At 44.1% G+C, this 20,000-nt stretch overlaps 1 protein-coding gene and 1 pseudogene across 1 annotated transcript in view; one reads left to right on the top strand and one right to left on the bottom strand.

Moving 5' to 3' along the window:
- LOC124622754 (limbic system-associated membrane protein-like) overlaps window positions 1-20,000 on the bottom strand; it is a 719,050-nt gene that overhangs the window by 415,545 nt on the left and 283,505 nt on the right. The gene's annotated exons all lie outside the window — the stretch shown is intronic.
- Window positions 13,406-13,522, top strand: LOC124623326 (annotated as a pseudogene).

The raw sequence follows: 20,000 nt of genomic DNA, 5'->3' as shown, positions 1-20,000 counted from the left end.
ATGCAGTTTCAGTTAACGTTATTACCATCATTTTTCCAAAATTAAATTTCTACAACTTCTGTTCAAAACTTTGAACAATTGTCTGGAATTTAGAAAAATTGTGCCAAGTAGTTAATAAATAAAAAATTTTATGAAATTACTTCTTTGCTTCTCTCGATGTACTGGAAAGCTACTGCAGATACAGGTCTAGGAAATGTTTTATTAGATTCACCTGATCAATAACAACAAAATAAATGGAAATCATGCTTTACTTTAACCTCGTACAGTTTTGTGATGGCTTCATATTAGCGACGTTGATAAATGTCAGGCAAAATCTTTTATTAGCTGTAACTCCGTAATTTAAGATTTGCGACCTATGTATGTATGAACTTTTCCTTTTTACTTGTAGAATAACATATCAAAATATTTGCATATCATCGTGAACCACACTGTGTAGATTAGCGATGCCTGGTGGTAGAGGATGGCGTGACGAGTTGGTCTATCTCTTCAGAAAAGTTTCCACCACACAGGAAGTAGATGGTGCTGAGCGCAAGTCGAAACAGCTTTGTCGCGTCACTGGTGAAGCGACTCTCTAGTAGTACCATGGATCGTCTAGCAGTGCTGGAGCGAAAAAACCCGTGACGTCGCAACTGAGTAGGAAATCTGTCTTCTCCAGACGTATCACGCGAAGCATTTTCGCAAACTCTTTCGGGTTTTTGGTATGGTGTAGAAAGTGACTCAAAAGATGTTTTAATAGCTGTGCCAGGTGTTTGCTCCTGCCAATCGTTAACGAATTTATAGTGTTTACTATCGGACATACTGGAACTACCTCTTGGTGTATATTCAGGAGGCCATAAAGCCGTAGTGGTACTGGTGATTTGGGGCACAGAAGTCTGGTCATACCCTTGTTAAGTCCTGAGTTGCTGAGGAGTGAGATAGTATTTCTCGTCATAGCTAATTCTTCACTTGCTTATATGACAAATCCTGTGATAGACTCTCAATCTTCTGCTAGTAGTCGTTTGACTATAACAGTGTAAGTAGCTCGTTTATATGTTTGTGTGTTGGCAGTACTTTAGACTGCATTAATATCACTGACAGCTCTGTTCGCCCTGTGTAAGAGACTCTGTGGCTGGTCGGACTCGCTGTTAGAAGTTAATAAAACTGGTCATTATCAGTAAACGATGTAATTAAAATTAAAACACTTTCATATATTACTCGGAAGAGAGTTGAAAATTGGTGCCACCTGAATCAGATTATCATACACACTTTTAACACTTGTATCAGACTCGTCTGCATGTAAAAGTTTCAATACTTGTATGAACAGGTAACACTAAGGCGCTGGTTACGTTTAAAAAAATTAAGAAAATTATAAATTAAACACTTAAGGACTTGACAGTGACGCTTCGGTGTTCTCGCTCTACGTATCTTTCTTAGTGGCAGTTCTGCACTGAACTCGAAGCAGAGATGATGTAATTGGAATAAAACTGAGAAGCGTGCAAAAGTACCGAAGCTAAGTGCAACAAGAAGTATGAAATACGTGAAAAATGCTGTTGAAACACTTCATTTATAAGAGAATTAAGAGAATACGAAGTGATTTTGAATCCAATGATCGTCTCAAAGAAAAAGAAAAAAAAATTTGAAAATGTGCCAAATAGCACATCAATTTCTGATGGAGACACGACAGATAAGGACAAGAAAAAAATAATTAACTTGTCTGATGGAGCAAATGAAAATTTGATGAAACTCTTCCTTCAATTCACTCTCAAGTAATGTGATATTAAATGGAGAAATTGTCACAATTGATACTTGTGCATTTATAAACTGGTTTTGACATAAATGTTTTAACGAACTGTGAAAGGGGAACATACGAATCTCCCCCCACCTCCCTCACGCCCTCCCCAAAGATTGGCAGGGTGTGTAATGCATGACTAGGAATGCAAATCTGAACCGTTTTCGAGAAAATCATGTTTGAAAATTTAGGCTTGCTTACATACTTTGTGTGATCGCTGGCATTCAACGAGTCCGCAGCTCAGAGCGTGTAAAACAATCTTTATCCCGAAAAGATGAGAAAATATTTTTTCATAAGAATACTTGAAATAAAAAGACGATGCACAAGAACTCTGAATCAAATCAATACAGTCATTTTATTTAAACTGTTGTATCTGCATTTTTGACAACTATAACATGTAGTCTACGGGGCACTGCGTGAATCAGGACGTTGCTGATGGTAGAAACATGGGGCGTAAGAGTTACTGCGACATACAGAACATGTAACGCAGGCCGAATTTTTGTTCTACATGGTTTCTTCAATGAGTGTATTGCTAAACAAACCTGATTTACATTCACAAACGGTTTTTGATCATCACACGATTTTATGTAGTACCATACATCTGCTGTTAAAATTGCATGGGAATGAAAAAAAAGCGAGTACCTGCAGCGAGATTCGAGGCACATACGTCGCGTGCATAAAACTAGGCGTTACTTACTTTTTTGTTTTTATTTAGTTTGTTGTATTTGGTCGTAGCGGACATCACATGCCATCTGTTGCCGTTCGTTGTTGACCCTTTCACTCAGTTTTTTTCATTATAGAGACCAACCAGCTCTCTGACCGAACACGCTGAGCTATCGTGCCGACACTCACTCGGCTGTGGACTGCCTGAATATTAGTGCTCTTGCAAAGCATATAAGCACACGTGCAACTTTCAAACCAATTTTTATCGAAAACGATTAAGTGTTGTCTCTTCCTAATATACTTGCGTTGGCTTCCGCGGCCAGAGTCAGTCGACATAAAACATTTCTGGGTATGGTACCGCTTCATAATGTATAGAACTACTGTTGCTGGAGAAAAACCAACGTTTCGGCCACGGTTGCAGCGCCCTTCTTCTGGGTCGACTGGTGCGGTTTAGCTATGCAGTGTCCCTCATATTATTTTGTTGCTGTTCATTGCGCATGCCATTACGTCATAATTTTAAAAAGATAGTTTCATTGGTCATTTGAGGATAAAGGAGAGGGAACTTTATTTTAATAGGTTGTTGCGGTGGATGGGAGAACGTAACCTATGTTGTCTATTGGCTCTTGTGTTGTGTGTCATGATTGGTGGTCACCGTCGAATGAGAAGTTGGCTGCTGTTCACCACATGCTGGACGTCGGCCGCGCGGCGACAGTTACTCGCCGGTAGTGCCCGTGCCTCGTGTTGACAGTGCGGTCTGCTGGGCTGTGATTGCTGGCAGTCAAGATGGAGCAAGCCTGAGTCCATCCTCCCTATCCATGTTATTAAGGTGTTTAAGTATTTCGATGGCCTCTCTGATTTTGCGTTTCGCCATAAGCGGCTGCTTGGGCAACACACAGACTTCGTTGAATTTTATTTCTTTTCCTCAGTCTTGCTGAAGTTCTGGCACTGCAGATTTTTTGTGTTGCCCTAGACGAATGTAACGCTCGTGTTCCCGAGTGCGCGTTGTTATTGGCCTGCCAGTCTCGCCGATGTATGCCTCTCCACATTCGCATTCCACCTTGTACACGCCTGCAGTGTGTAATGCATCCACCTTCTCCTTAGTGGAGCCTAGCACGTCCTGGATCCTGCGACCACTATAGAAGACAGGCTGCACCCCATCCTGGCGAAGGTGTTTGCCTATTCGATCAGTAACATTTTTCACATAAGGTAAGCGCACTGTTGGCTGCAGTTTGTCTATTTCTTGCTTATCTTTCTTTCTTGTGTTCGTAGACAAGGCTGTGCGGATCGCCTTATGGCTGTAGCCATTGGCTAGAAACGTTGTGCGTAGCCTTTTAAGCTGAGGTATTGTGTTTTGAGCATCACTCAGGTGCTGCGCACGGATTGCCACAGAACAGACGACAGAGTTGTTCTGCGCTGGGTGGTGGCAGGACTGGGCGTGCAGATACCCGTCTGTATGTCTAGGCTTGCGATACACGCTGTGCCCCAGTGTGGCCTTTGTTCTACTGTATACTTCGACGTCTAGAAATGGAATTGCACCATTCTTCTCTACTTCGAGCGTGAACTGTATCTTTCCATGCGTGTTGTTCAAATACCCGTGAAACTTGTGTAGCTCCGTTTCACCACGAGGCCATAATAGAGAACCTGTCGTCCACGTATCTGAACCAGCAACTTGGGAGTAAAGGACCTGGACCAAGGGCCGTTGCTTCAATGGCTTCCATAAATATGTCGGCTGCCAGCGGAGATAAGGGAGACCCCATTGCTACGCCGTCTGCCTGCTCGTAGTATTTTCCTTGCCATTTGAAGTACGTTGAAGTTAAACGCAACTAAACCAGATCGCGTATGTCTGGCTGGACATGCTCCTCAAGGATGCAAATAGTTTAATCTACTGGCACGTTCGTAAATACTGACTTCACGTCAAAGCTGACCATGATGTCAATAGGTAAAACTGTTTCTCCCTTTAGGCTTTCTATAAAGTGCGTCGAGTTCTTCACACTTCGCCAAATTGTAAATAGGCGAATTGATCCCATTCATTATTGGCCTCAAAGGATACCTTTCCTTATGTACCATTGGGACAGTGTAAATTCTAGGAGAGTCTGGTACTCTGGTAATAACTCCCCCCTTAGTTCTTTGTACACCGGATCATTTTTTTTAAATTTTGACGTAATGGCATGCTAAGTGAACAGTAACAACAAAATGTAAGGGACACTGCATAGCTACAACGCACCAGTAGACTCAGAAGAAGGCCGCTGCAACCGTGGCCGAAACGTTTGTTTCTCTCCAGCAGCAGTAGTTTTGTACACTATGACGCGGGACCACACACAGAAAAATTTTATGTCGATTGTCTCTTCCTGTTTACGTACGTTGAAGGCCTACTCGTGCCCTGCACATGTCAGTATGTATCAGACCTACATCTAAATCTACATGATTACTCTGCAATTCATATTTAAGTGCTTGGCAGAGGGTTGATCGAACCACAATCATACTATCTCTCTACCATTCCACTCCCGAACAGCGCGCGGGAAAAACGCACAGCTAAACCTTTCTATTCGAGCTCTGATTTCTCTGATTTTATTTTGATGATCATTCCTCCCTATGTAGGTTGGACTCAACAAAATATTTTCACATTCGGAAGAGAAAGTTAGTGACTGAAATTTCGTAAATAGATCTCGCCGCGACGAAAAACGTTTTTGCTTTAATGACTTCCATCCCAACTAGCGTATCATATCTGCCACACTCTCTCCTCTATTACGTGATAATACAAAACGAGCTGCCCTTTTTTGCACCCTTTCGTTGTCCTCCGTCATTCCCACCTGGTAAGGATCCCACACCGCGCAGCAATAATCTAACAGAGGACGAACGAGTGTGGTGTAAGCTGTCTCTTTAGTGGACTTGTTGCATCTTCTAAGTGTCCTGCCAATGAAACGCAACCTTTGGCTGGCCTTCCCCAAAATATTATCTATGTGGTCTTTCCAACTGAAGTTGTTCGCAATTTTAACACCCAAGTACTTAGTTGAATTGACAGCCTTGAGAATTGTACTATTTATCGAGTAATCGAATTCCAACGGATTTCTTTTGGAACTCATGTGGATCACCTCACACTTTTCGTTATTTAGCGTCAACTGCCATCTGCCACTCCATACAGCAATCTTTTCTAAATCACTTTCCAACTGATATTGGTCTTCGGATGACCTTACTAGGCGGTAAATTACAGCATCATCTGCGAACAACCTAAGAGAACTGCTCAGATTGTCACCCAGGTCATTTATATAGATCAGAAACAGCAGAAGTCCCAGGACGCTTCCCTGGGGAACACCTGATATCACTTCAAATTTACTTGATGATTTGCCCTTCTATTACTACGAACTGCGACCTTCCTGACAGGAAATCACGAATCCAGTCGCACAACTGAGACGATACCCCATAGGCCCGCAGCTTGATTAGAAGTCGCTTGTGAGGAACGGTGTCAAAAGCTTTCCGGAAATCTAGAAATACAGAATCAACTTGAGTTCCCCTGTCGATAGCGGCCATTACTTCGTGCGAATAAAGGGATAGCTGCGTTGCACAAGAACGATGTTTTCTGAAACTATGCTGATTACGTGTCAATAGGCGAGGGGAAGTTCTGAAGGCCCCCTCGTGAGCTAAAATCTAAACACAACACCGCAAAAAGGTCAAACACACTCTGGAGCTGTGAAGCCAGGACTGGTCGCGCAGCCTCTACACCTCGGGCTGTACGCTTGTAGCCGGCCCCCAGCGTCGTCCGGCGCTGGTTTCCGACAGGTCACGACTGCGCGCCATTAGCGCTTTGTCGGCCGCGGCGCCTGGCGGTGGACGGAGGAGAGATGGGCGGGAATGCCGGCAGCTCCAGCCGCCCGCCGCCCCAGCGGCCTGCGGTGCTGTGAGGCGGCCCGCCGCCAGATTTGGCCAATCAGCGGCCAGCGCACGCTCTGGCCAGCGGCAGCCCCGGCACAGCCTTCGACAATCGCCACGGTTTCACTCGAACCATTCCCAGTGCAACGACATTTCGCATCTTTTGTCACTCATCAGCATATGTCGGTGAACTCGCTAATCAGTTTCAGATACAGATACGTATATAAAGCACGCAGTCAGATTTAAGTCACGATCTAGAACTGCAACTGTCGGAATACGAAAAAATAATGCTATAGCATCTTCATAATTTCCTCACAAGAGACGTCATTCGGAGTCTCTTTACAAAAGCACTAGAAATGACTCAATTATTCTTCTACAAATGATTGTGTAACAGCAAATAATTTAAGGAATGAATGCAAAATATCATCAGTCACTAGAGGCACTGAGTCCCAAAAGGCACATGAAACGTAGAACTTTACCAGCTTTTGGAAAAATCCTTTCTCTGAATTATATTTTGTCATTACAGTTACGATTCCCGCTGTGTTCGCTACATCCTCCTGTAAATTAATATTCAAAGTTTAGTGTTGGGGTGCAGTCCACACCTGTTGCGTTGACATGCTGCCATTTGTTTCCTCTCCTCGCAATGTGAAGCTTGAATGTGACCCTTCACTTCTGTCTCTATATAAAACTGTCGTGTTGACCATTTCTTTATTCAATTAGGATGTAGGGAAAATTTATCTGTTTGTCAACGAGATAGCGCTAAACAGAACTGTAAAACTGTAATTGGCTATCGTAGACTAGAATAAATAGGAATAAACTACTGCTGTCTTCCTAGTCCTTCTGGTCAGTTGGGATTGTACTGCGTTACCTGTATGGTAGGTCCATTGGATACCTTTCGGGCGTTGCGCGTCATAAAGATCACTTTCTTTCAAAAATGGTTCAAGTAGCTCTGAGCACTGTGGGACTTAACATCTGAGGTCATCAGTCCCCTAGAACTTAGAACTACACTACTGGCCATTAAAATTGCTACACCACGAAGATGGCGTGCTACAGACGCGAAATTTAACCGACGAGAAGAAGATGCTGTGACATGCAAATGATTAGCTTTTAAGAGCTTTCACACAAGGTTGGCGCCGGTGGCGACACCTACAACGTGCTGATATGAGGAAAGTTTCCAATCGATTTCTCATACACAAACAGCAGTTTACCGGCGTTGCCTGGTGAAACGTTATGATGCCTCGTGTAAGGAGGAGAAATGCGTACCATTACATTTCCGACTTTGATAAAGGTCGGATTGTAGCCTATCGCGATTACGGTTTCTCGTATCGCGACACTGCTGCTCGCGTTGGTCGAGATCCAATGACTGTTAGCAGAATATGAAATCTGTGGGTTCAGGAGGGTAATACGGAACACCTTGCTGGATCCCAACAGCCTCGTATCACTAGCAGTTGAGGTGACAGGCATCTTACCCGCATGGCTGCAACGGATCGTGCAGCCACGTCTCGGTCCCTGAGTCAACAGATGGGGACGTTTGCGAGACAACAACCATCTGCACGAAGAGTTCGACGACGTTTGCAGCAGCATGGACAATCAGCTCGGAGACCATGGCTGCGGTTACCCCTGTCGCTGCATCACAGACAGGAGCGCCAGCGATGGTGTAATCAACGGCGAAACTGGGTGCGCGAATCGCAAAACGTAATTTTTTCGGATGATTTCAGGTTTACAGCATCATGATGGTCGCATCCGTGTTTGGCGACATCGCGGTGAATGCACATTGGAAGCGTGTATTCGTCATCGCCATACTGGCGTATCACCTGGCGTGATGGAATGAGGTGCCATTGGTTACACGTCTCGGTCACCTCTTGTTCGCACTGACGGCACTTTGAACAGTGGAAGCTACATTTCAGATGTGTTACGACCCGTGGCTCTACCCTTCATTCGATACCTGCGAAACCCTACATTTCAGCAGGATAATGCACGACCGCATGTTGCAGGTCCTGCACGGGCCTTTCTGGATACAGAAAATGTTCGACTGCTGCCCTGACCAGCACATTCTCCAAATCTCTCACCAATTGAAGACGTCTGGTCGATGGTGGCCGGGCAACTGGCTCTTCACAATACGCCAGTCACTACTCTTGATGAACTGTGGTATCGTGTTGAAGCTGCATGGGCAGCTGTACCTGTACACGCCATCCTAGCTCTGTTTGATTCAATGCCGTAGCGTATTAAGGCCGTTCTTACGGCCAGAGGTGGTTGTTCTGTGTACTGATTTCTCAGGATCTACGCACCCAAACTGCGTGAAATTGTAATCACATGTCATTTCTAGTATAATATATTTGTCCAATGAATACCCGTTTATCATCTGCATTTCTTCTTGGTGCAGCAATTTTAATGGCCAGTAGTGTAGTTAAACCTAACTAACCTAAGGACATCACACAGATCCATGCCCGAGGCAGGTTTCGAACCTGCGACCGTAGCAGTCGCGCAGTTTCGGACTGAAACTCCTAGAATCGCTCGGTCACCGCGGCCGGCCATCGCTTTCTTTACTTTTGCTGTCAGTATCTTACTAAATTACTCAAAACCTGGAGGCAGTGAACCGTCTATGAATTGACGTAGGATATACGAAGGGCCGACTAACCCACAGAACATTTTTGTTCTGTTTCTTAAGAATAAACGGTATTTATAGCAAAACAAACTGTCCGTGTTTGATTCAGATTTTACTCCAAAGCTGTTCATTTGTAATGTGGAACAGAAGCATGTTGTAAAAATAAAGAAAACGGTATAGATTTATCATAAAGCGCTGGCAGACGCAGTTTCCACACAGGAAGGTAAATTAAAAAAAACCGCTAAACAATAATAATCAGACTTCGCTTCAGCACTTGTTCGAACGTGTGTAAAACATGTTTCTGTAATTGATAAACAAGTTCATCATTAATCAGTAATAAAAGGAAACTCATGCTATTAATCAAGATGAACAACGTTCTAGTGAGTACAAAATACCTTCTACATCTACATGGATACTCTACAGACAGGTCACACTTAAGTGGCAGAGGGTTCATCGAAGGACCTTCACAATAATTCCCTTATTCCACTCGCAAACAGAGCGCGCAAAAACAGAAACATCTATATCTCTCCGCGCTAGTTCTGAATTCCCTCATTTTATTATGATGATCGTTTATCCCTATTTAGGTCAGCGTCAACTAAATATTTTCACAAACGGACGAGAAAGTTGATAATTTAAATTTCGTGAGAAGATTCCACCGCAACGACAAACGCTTTTGTTTTTATGATATCCACCCCAAATGCTGTATCAAGTCCGTGACATTCTACCCTATTTCACGAAAGTAAAAAACGTGCCACTCTGCTGCGAACTTTCTCGATGTATTCCGTTAATCCCATCTCGTAAGGACGCCACACTGAGCAGCAACACTCCAAAAGAGGAGGCGCAAGCGTAGTGCAGGCAGTGTCTTTAGCAAATCTGTTACATTTTCTAAGTGTTCTGCCAATAGAACGCAGTCTTTGGCTTCGCTTCCTCCCAACGTTCTCTATGTGTTCTTTCCAATTTAAGGTGTTCGTAATCGTAATTCCTAGGTATTTAGTTGAATTGACGGCCTTTAGATTAGACTGATTTGTAACTGAAGTTTAACGGATTCCTTTTAGCATTCATGTGAATCACATCACACTTATTATTTAGTTTCATTTCCCAATTTTCGCACCATACACATATCTTTTCTAAATCGTTTTGAGAACTGTTTTCATCTTCTGATAAGTTTACTAGACGATAAACGGCGGTGTCATCTGCAGACAACGTAAGACAAGTGCTCAGATTATCTTCTAAATCGTTTATATATACAAGGAACAGCAGATGGCCTATAAAACTAACTTGGGGAACGCCCGCCAGAAATCAGTTCTGTTTTACTCGACCACTTTCTGTCAGTTATACTAACTGTGACCTCTCTGACAGCAAATCACGAATGCAGTCACATAACTGAGACGATATTCCATAAGACACAATTTCTCTGCCAGCCGCTTGTGTGGTACAGTGAGAAAACCTTCTCCAAATGTAGAAATATGGAATCTATTCGAAATCCATTGTCAACAGATCTCAACACTTCGTGTATGTAAAGAGCTAGTTGCGCTTTACAAGAACGATGTTTCTAAATCCGTGTTGACTGTATGTCAAAAGACGATTCTCTTAGAGGTAACTCATACTGTTCGAATACAACATATATTCCCAAAGCCTGCTGCATATAGCCGTTAATGATATGGGCCTGTAATTAAGTACTCCTATGGACGTTCTCGAACACTTTCCAGTCTTTAGGTACGGATCTTTCGTCGAGCGAGCGGTTGTATATGATTGTTAAGTAGGCGCTATTGAATCATCGTACTCTGAAAGGAACCGAATTGGTATACAGTCTGGGCCAAAAGACTTGCTTCTATTAAGTGATTTAAATTGCTTCACTACTCTGAGGATATCTAGTTCCGTTACTCATGTTGGCTGCTTTCGCAGCATTGTCCTCGATAGTATTTCCTGTGCTATCGCGGAGGGAAAGCATTGACTGTGTCTTGCCCGCCAGCACAGTTTAGCCCATATACGACCAGAATCTCCTTGGAATATCTGCCAGGTTTCGAGACAAAGTTTTATTTTGGAAACTTTAATAAGCATCTCACATTCACGCTAAATTTCTAGCTATTGAAAGATCGGCAATCTTGGGGATTTTGCGTTCGTTTAAATTCGGTATGCTTTCTCCGTTGTTTCTGCACAGTGTTTGTCCCGTTTCGTGTACCAAGAGGATCAACTCCGTCGTTTGTTAATTTATTTGGTATAAATCTCTGAATTGCTGTCGATACTATTTCTTTGAATTCAAGTCACATCTGGTCTATACGTATGTTGTTAATTTGTAAGGAATGGAGATTGCGTCTCAGATAGGCGTCAAGTGAATTTTTATCTTCTTTTTTGAGTACGTATACTTTTCGTTTATTTTTGGATGATTGGGGGGGCTACAATATTCATTCTCGCTACGACAACCCTGTGTTCACGAATCCCTGTATCCGTTTTGATGCTCGTTGATAGCTCAGGCTTATTTGTTGCCAAGAGGTCAAGTTTGCATTCATAACCGTTTACTATTCGCATGGGCTCATGAACTAACTGCTCGAAATAATTTTCAGAGAATGCCTTTAGTACAATATCGTTTGACTTTTTATACGTACCTCCGAATTTAACCATGTATTTTGGCCAACATATCGAGGGTAAGTTAAAGTCACCACCAGCTACAATTTTATGAGTCGGGTACGTGTTTGAAATTAAAGATTTCACTTAACCTTTCAGTAATTGTATCACCTGCGCTGGAAGGTCTGTAAAAGAACCCAATTATTATTTTATTCCGATTGCTAAAACTGATCTCTACCCATACTAACTCAAAGGAACTATCTACTTGACCTCGCTACAAGCCAAACTACTTCTGACAGCAACTAACACGCCACCGCCAACTGTGTCTAGTCACCGTTAGGTTCTTCGCAAAGATCTCGGCTGAACTTATCTCTGGCTTTAGCCAGCATTCATTGCCTACAATGATTTGAGCATGAGTGCATTGTATTAGCGCTTTGAACTCTGTACTTTCCCAACGCAGCTACGACAATTTACGTCTGTTATGCCGATGGATCCTGTAACAACGTTCTTCCTATACACTCTTTGAGACTGAAGCCCTTTTTATATTTCCCCGAGATCCTGTAACCTTACAAAACTGCCCAGACAACGCCACACAGCCTCTCCTGACATATTCAGCGGAACCTGGACCTAACCACCCTTGGCACAAGTCGAGGATCTGCAGCCAGTAGCGTTGCAGAACCGTCTGAGCATCCGATCGAGGCCGTGCTCTCTGCTCTGTACCAAAGTTTCGCAATCAGTCCTGTCGAATACTCCACAAGCGGTGAGCTCTTCTTTCAAATTGCAACCAAGACTTACAGCGTTTAGCACTTCTGTTACTTCTCAAAACCGGAGAGAATCTCTTCTCATCCAAAGTGACACACATCACTGGTACCGGCGTGAGCCACCACCTGCAGTTGGTGGCACCCTGTGCTCTTCATGGCATCCGGAAGGACCTTTCACACGACTGGAATAAATCCACCCGATATACATATGGAGTGCACATTAGCTTTCTTCCCCTCCTTGGCAGCCATGTTCCTAATGAGTCCTATAATGCATCTAAAATTGGAGCTCCAAACTACCAATAATCCCACACTCTATCATTGCCAGGTCTTGGAATCTGGGAGGTGCCTTCTGAAACAGGACAAGCGACTGCATCTGGAAGAGGGACAGTGTCAGCCACAGACAGCACTTGGAACCTGTTTGTCAGACTAACCTGGGAGGCCTTACGTGGGGCCCCCTGGGAGGTCTTTCGCCGCCTGCCACGCCCCAAGGCGACCTTCACTTGACCTCCAGTGAGGGGTCAACCCCAGTGTGAGCAGTAACTGGGCTGGTCACCGGTGGGGGCCGATCGGTGGACTCAGCTGTGCTTGACGTCCATTGGATCCCCATGGCTGGCCCACAACGGTAGTGCCCATCCACTGCAACTTCAAGCTGTGTAATTGAAGCCATCACAGCCTGGAGCTGAGAGCTAAGTGTCACCAAGTCGGCTCACATCCGCACACAGGCATCACAGGCCTTACCCACACTAAAGACAGTGGAAAACTACATTACTCAAACAAACAAGGACAATCGACGTGCGCCACAGAACTCTACTGTGGATACGGAGGAAAATGCAAGAACTATGTCCAATAAATTAGATTAGAAAGCAGAGATTAAAAAAATTAACTATCAAAGCACACAGGTGAGAATAAATAATTCGCTCCTGTTTAGGAACACGTAAAATGTCACAAAATCAGGTTCTTCCCGGCGGCTGTATGTGTCTCGGTCTGTTGCTGCTGCCTGATTGGCTGATTAACTCCAACCAAGTTATTTGTCATGATGAGTAACAGGCGAAATGGTTAGGTTACCTCGGAATGCTTGCAGAATTTCTGCACAATTCACTCGCAATTACTAGACGTTCAGGCATACGACAGACTTCTTTCGCAGGGCGGAATTAAAAGGCTCTTTATTATAGTGTCGGCAACGGCCTTGCCGCAGTGGTCACACCGGTTCCCGTGAGATCACCGAAGTTAAGCGCTGTCGGGCGTGGTCGGCACTTGGATGGGTGACCATCCGGCCGCCATGCGCTGTTGCCATTTTTCGGGGTGCACTCAGTCTCGTGATGCCAAACGAGGAGCTACTCGACCGAATAGTAGCGGCTCTGGTCAAAGAACACCGTCGTAGCGACCGGGAGAGCGGTGTGCTGAACACACACCCCTCTTATCCGCATCCTCAAATGAGGATGACACGGCGGTCGGATGGTCCCGATGGGTCACTTGTGGCCTGAAGACGGAGTGCTTTTTATTATAGTGTCGAACATAATTTTTTTGAGTTCCTGATGCTACAGATTCAAAGTTATCATCCCAGCTTGAACTATGAAAAAGTTTGATTAAAAGGATGTGGTGGCAACATTGATTTCGGGTCGTTCCTCATCAAATTGCTTTCATACCTGTTGTTTTCATGTCGCAGTGAGTTTTGTAAATGAGTTGCTTTCTTTTATACTAACGAACTACTTTCTGTGTTATTTCTATCCAAACCTAATAACTTCTTTCTTATTCATGCATGATACAGTGACATGCTGCATGGCTGTCATATTGCTGCAACTTGATGATTCTCATCAGGGCCAATGAATAATTTAACTTGTCAGGGGTCAAATATTGAACTGCAGCCGCGAGAGATTAGTAATAATATGTTTCTCTCTTTGCGTGCCATTAGGTTACAGATGTAGAAAGGTAGGTGGAGGTGTGCTGTTCGGACGATGGCTGCTCGCTAAATGTGGCACGGATTGATCTCGCGCATTGTCATATTTGATGGGAATGATACACACAATTTGTGCGTTGGTTGTGATGCCTGACTTACTATTTTATGCTTGAAGTCAATGACGCAAAATTTGAGGAACCATCCTCATTATCACTACTGGACGCTACAAGCAAAAAGCAAATTTTTCAACTCCTAATCAATTATTTTTAGTCATTCACTGCTCAGTGTTCAAATTGTAGCTGTGTAAAACCCACTTTCCGTTGCAGTAGCTTACGTAAGCGTGTGTGTGTGACTCCTTTGTTAAACATTACAAGTGTTCTAAATTGTTTGGTTCGACATAAACGTCCTTGCTTACTCCGTAACTTAGATAGTTCAGAGGTTAACTGCTCTGGGACCAGTTGCTTTCATTTTTCACTACTCACCACTTAAAAAATGTTCCCGAAGAACCTAAATCAAACGTAAATTCATTGCCTCCCTGCATAACGCTGTTCGGGAATACGCCGTTCCGGATTCACCTTTGACCCTTTGCTTCTGTACGGTTTCCCTAGGCCACTTAAGGTAAATGTCAGGATGATTGCACTGGAAGCTACGCACTCGGTTTTATTTCTCATTCTTCGCGCTGTCAGAGCTTCAGCTGCGTTGCTAATGACCACGTCGACGAGACGTTAAATCTTAGTCTTCATTTTTGATGCAGAGAAAGTTAGGAGTTCCACAACCACTAAGCTGGTCTGTCTCCATGATGTAGTAAATAGGGGATAGCCTTTGCTTCTAGACCAAGGGTAGACAACCTTTCCTTTCTAACGCCCATTTTTGTGTCGATGTTAATAGAAAAATTTTCCAGCCGCCGACCGGTTCCACAATAATGATGATCTATAAAGTAGGGAAGTAACTTTCTAAAATTTATAAAGGAGAGTTACAGCATGTTAAGGTATACAATAATAAGTAATTACCAAACAATTTATGTAAACCTTTTATTATCTCTGGCGAAAATGTTTTTAAAATCGCTATCGGAAGCCGGCCACCATGAAAGCTGGAACGGCCAGTTGTGGATGGAAGGGACCAAGTTGACTACCACTGTCCTAGAACAATGTGAGAAAAGACTAATTCTGTGAACTGAAGAGAGCTCTCAGCACCTGCATTAACAGTGGTCCAATCTCGGTACGGCTGCCTCAGCAATAAACGATCCCGTGGACGGAATACGCAACGTTGGGCGGTCGTTTTCTTTGGACTCGCGGCCGCAGTTGCCACAAATGGCTTTGAGCACTATGGGGCTTAACTTCTGAGGTCATCAGTCCCCTAGAACTTAGAACTACCTAAACCTAACTAACCTAAGGACATCACACACAACCACGCCCGAGGTAGGATTCGAACCTGCTACCGTAGCGGTCGCGCGGTTCCAGACTGTAGTGCCTAGAACCGCTAGGCCACCCCGGCCGGCGCTGCCACGAATTTTTTAAATGTATTCGTATCGGCTGTCACTGTTAGTTTCCGCGCAATTTCACAATTTCGGCTCATAAGTCGGTACATTTATTATTATCAGCAGGAAAATATGTTTGGAAGGTTCACTCAGCCGAAAAATTAAGTTATTATCATAGACTGAAACGCGACTTTTGTGGGTCTTCCGACGTTCCTTGACGTCACGAAAAATCACACTCCATGCCGTGTGAGCGAGACAAACAGCACGACGTACTGCTCTGCAGGAATAACCGGAAACATTCATTGGAGGACCAGGATAAATTGTCTTCAATGCTTTACGTGTAAAGTCACTTAAGGAAAAGGAACACGCCATACCGAACTAGGGAGTGGATGAGAGCGTTTCCTGAACTGGAAGAGCATTCATAGAAGGCTCTTGCCAGATCTTGGAAGCGACCCTTTAGGAGTGGGATTTCAGCAGCGGCGTGCAGATCGTCAATAGGGAATTCGAGTGGTTGGTGCAGTGCCTTCTTGAGGGCGCGGTTCTGCAGCCTCTGGAGTTTGTCCAGGTGCTGCTTCGCCGCGTATCCCCAGAGAGGGTATGTATACTCCATTACTGGCCGTATCAGGGCTTGATATACGTTCACACCCACAGAGCAGGGAAGGGAACTGGATGAGTTGAGGATTCTGGCACAGACCTCCCTGTGGAGCTCGTCTATGGGGGGTTTCCACATAAGACGAAAGTACTTGGCGGTTCTGCACCAGGGAGTTGGGTTCATTTAGGTGAGGGTGGAGGGGGGGCATTGAGGATGTTCGCCCCTTCCGAGCCTCCGGGTGATCAGCATAGCCTGCGTCTTTTCAGAATTAATGGTAATGCGCCAGTGACGGCCCCAAGTTCCTGTGTCATCTAAAACCCTTTGTAGCCTTCGCATTTCGTGTGTAAAAGGCTGTGTCGTCTGTGTACTGCCCTGTTTGCACCAGGGGGCCGTTGGCGTGTCCGCAGTGTACAGACTGTACAAAACGGGCCCCAAGACCGAACCCTATTCTCTTGAGTTGAGCCCGTACGTTCTCTGTGGGACTGAGGTCAGGTGACTTTGGATGCCAGCGAAGGCAATGAATAATACTCTCTCTCCTTTGAAACCAGCTCTGAATCCTAATGCTAGTGTGTGATGGCTGATCACCATGTTCGTGAGACGTCCTTCGTGGTACCAAAGTCGAGCTCCAGGGAAGAAGATATTTTCAAGGAAATGTTCATACATTGCTGAATTGAGCGTTTCTTGGATACTTTCTAAAGTTCCTGCACCTGTATAAGACATACACCACAACATTTCACATTTATGCATCCACTTGTAGCGCGTGTGGCCACGGAACGCGCGTCATGTCGTTACCCATGTGTGCGGTAAACAAGTGCAGGACCTCTGTTCACTTACTCAAATGTGCACTCGTCGGAGTAAAAGACTTTCCTCCAGTCCTTCCCAGGAACGCAGACTTGCTAGTTTATCCACCGCTTGTTCGTAAGACAACCGTTTTTCGGTAAGAACACGACGGTACATGATTCCGTGGTCCTTTAATTTTATGAGAGGATTTCTCGACGAGCCCGGGAAATGTGAAACTCACCTTAGTTTCCGGATTATTTACAAATAAGCATTCAGGGTCGCCCTGATCAATTCTTCTTCTTGCCTCTGTGTTGAGACTCGTGGTCTTCCAGGTATTGGACGTCTCTCCACCACATCACTATCTCTAAATCGTCTAATAGGTCTCCTTGCTGTGGGAGCATCGGCACCATACCGGCGTCCTGCCTCAGACTCACTCACACCGTTTTCAAAAGAGTAATTATTCGCTCACGAACATTTACGTCAGCTATCCTCAAGCAGACCTATGACATATCCCAATCAGCTGATACGTTTCTCTTAGTTGAAAACTACAGAGACATCAGGTGATGGTCGAAGTAATTACAAATAAATACATCCATGTTCAATATTTATACTACGTCCATTTGTCTATTTGTTTAAAGATTAGACCATTATAAAATGGGATCCCTTCAAAGAATGTGGAACGTAGAAAAGCCTATAACTGCAATTAAGTTTTAAAATATTACCTTCAGAGGTGCAAATTAAAAAAATTACAATTGACTCCAGTTAGTTCGAACGCCCCTTGTTTATGTACATAAACAGTCAGGCTGTTCACTCAGCCATTTTATTCTTTATACACCACAGCAAGAATTTAACCCCCTGCAACTGAAACTTCCTGGCGGTTTAAAACTTTGAACCGAACCAGGACTTGGTTTTTTTATTTTATTTTATTTTTTATTTATTTATTTATTTATTTATTTTGCCACGGCAGAGAGCGGACACCGTCAGTCTTAAGCTGGATGGAGACAGAGTGATCAGGAGTCGAAACCCGAGGCCTGGCTACGATGCCTTCCCCCTCCTGCTTAACGCTGTACTGGTGCCTCACATGGACGTGGTACTACGCTGTTTTTTTTTTCAACTTTTTATTATTTTTAATATTTATTTATCTTTTTCAGTTTCTCTTTGTTTTTTCACTTTTTATGAAAAGAAATCTTGAGAGACGTAAACACCAAAATTCTAAAACTCAAAAGAAAACAACACTTTTCTCTAGAAAGAACACAATGAAATTAGACTACACAAAAAGTGCCATAAAAGAAAAGCTATCCAATTGCTTGACAATTAAAGACAAGGTGCAGCATATTTGCAAATACGGTCGATAACTTGGAATCCTCTACCACTTACAGTGAGCATTCACCATATACTGGGGAAAACGCAGGGGTCGAGAACGTTGTCACACCCAACTACATAGTGGACATAGTGTGCGAGGTGCCATACGATCGAATTAGCCTTCGTGCGAGAGAAGACGGAAAACTCTGGGCGCAGAACAAGGAATACCGAGATAGCAGCTTCAGCTGAAGAGGTAAGGGAAGCCAATTGTTGGCGAATTCAGTGACAGTGTCCTCATCCTTAAGAGACAATCCTGTGTGGTAATGTTTTAGGCTGATGATATGTGTTGCAAAGACAATTCGGACTAAGACCAATTCGATGGAGGCGTTCGTTGGTCGGGATCAGATTGTGAATGACCCTGTACCACGATGACGTTACTTCCACCAGGAGGATAGCAAGACTAGCGTGAAACAATACTGTTTTCCAGGATATCAGTGGCACGGCCATTTTATCTGGGAAGGGGCATAGTGTACTCTCCAACGAGAAAGCGAAGATCTGGTGGTAAGGTGTGTCACCGATAAAACTTATCAGAATATGAAATTCACATACTTGGTGCAATTTACAGTTGATCCGGCCAACATCCGCAGACAGAGGGGCCGAAGACACGTAAATAAACGAGATGTAATAGAATGGGTAGCACCAGTACATGTTAAAACGTTACGCGGTATAAACAGTACTGAAACCTTCACTTCGATATTGAGAAGTCCCAATCCTCCAAGGAAACGGGGCCTCGCAACTTTTTCATAGTGTAGTCGAAAAATATGAATTTTCCAGGGGAAACGACTGGACAATTGCATCAATTTGCGCGTCGTCATCGCGGGGAGCAGGAATATTTGTGCAACTTCGTATACTTTGCTGAAAATTTTGGAATCTAAGGGAACGGAGTTCGTTTCACGAATTGTCTCTTGAATCCGATTCGTCACCTCCCACCAGTTTAGTGCAGCGAACCACGGTAATCCCGAACCATTTGTGGCGAGCAACAACCGTTGCGCACGGCAGAAAAACTGTTGAAAAACCTGGTGTGGCAATAGGGTACATTTCCGTTCATTAATGCTGACCCCAGACAGAGAACAAAAGGAAACCAATATGTCCTTTAGCAAGGGTATGCCATCGATATGAAGTAGCAACATCATAACATCATCATCGTACGCTCGTACCTAGAAGTGTTCTTCTAATATTTTACAGCCACATAACTGATCAACGATGCGCCGAAGCAGAGGTTCTAAGGGCAAGAAAAAAAGCGACATGGAGAGGGGTCTCCCCAGCAGTAAGCACTGTCAGATGGTGATCTGGGCAGTAAGATGTCCACTCACTACGACAGATACATGAAAATGAGTAAAAAAATTGGATGATACCTGTCACGCAATATGATTGAGAGCGCCTGCGTCAAGAAACCGTGATTGACCAGGTCAAATGCCTTATTAAAATCATTAAAAAGCAACGCTCCAGAGACAAAAGTCGCTGCAGTCACCGAGACATCGTCCAGGTATTCGAATACAGAAGTTAGAATGGTGCGTCCAGGCAAGCAGGTTTGGTGAACAGCCAGAATTTTCTCTAGAAGTATCGGCAAACGGTTATTAACCGCCCGGGCGACAGTTTTGTAATAGAAATTAAGGTTATTGGGCGGAATTTGTCAATGCCTGGACGCCCGATTGTCTTCGGA

This window comes from Schistocerca americana, chromosome 7 (genome assembly GCF_021461395.2).
Source record: "Schistocerca americana isolate TAMUIC-IGC-003095 chromosome 7, iqSchAmer2.1, whole genome shotgun sequence".
Taxonomy (NCBI): domain Eukaryota; kingdom Metazoa; phylum Arthropoda; class Insecta; order Orthoptera; family Acrididae; genus Schistocerca; species Schistocerca americana.
This window is presented reverse-complemented; position numbering and strand designations above follow the sequence as displayed.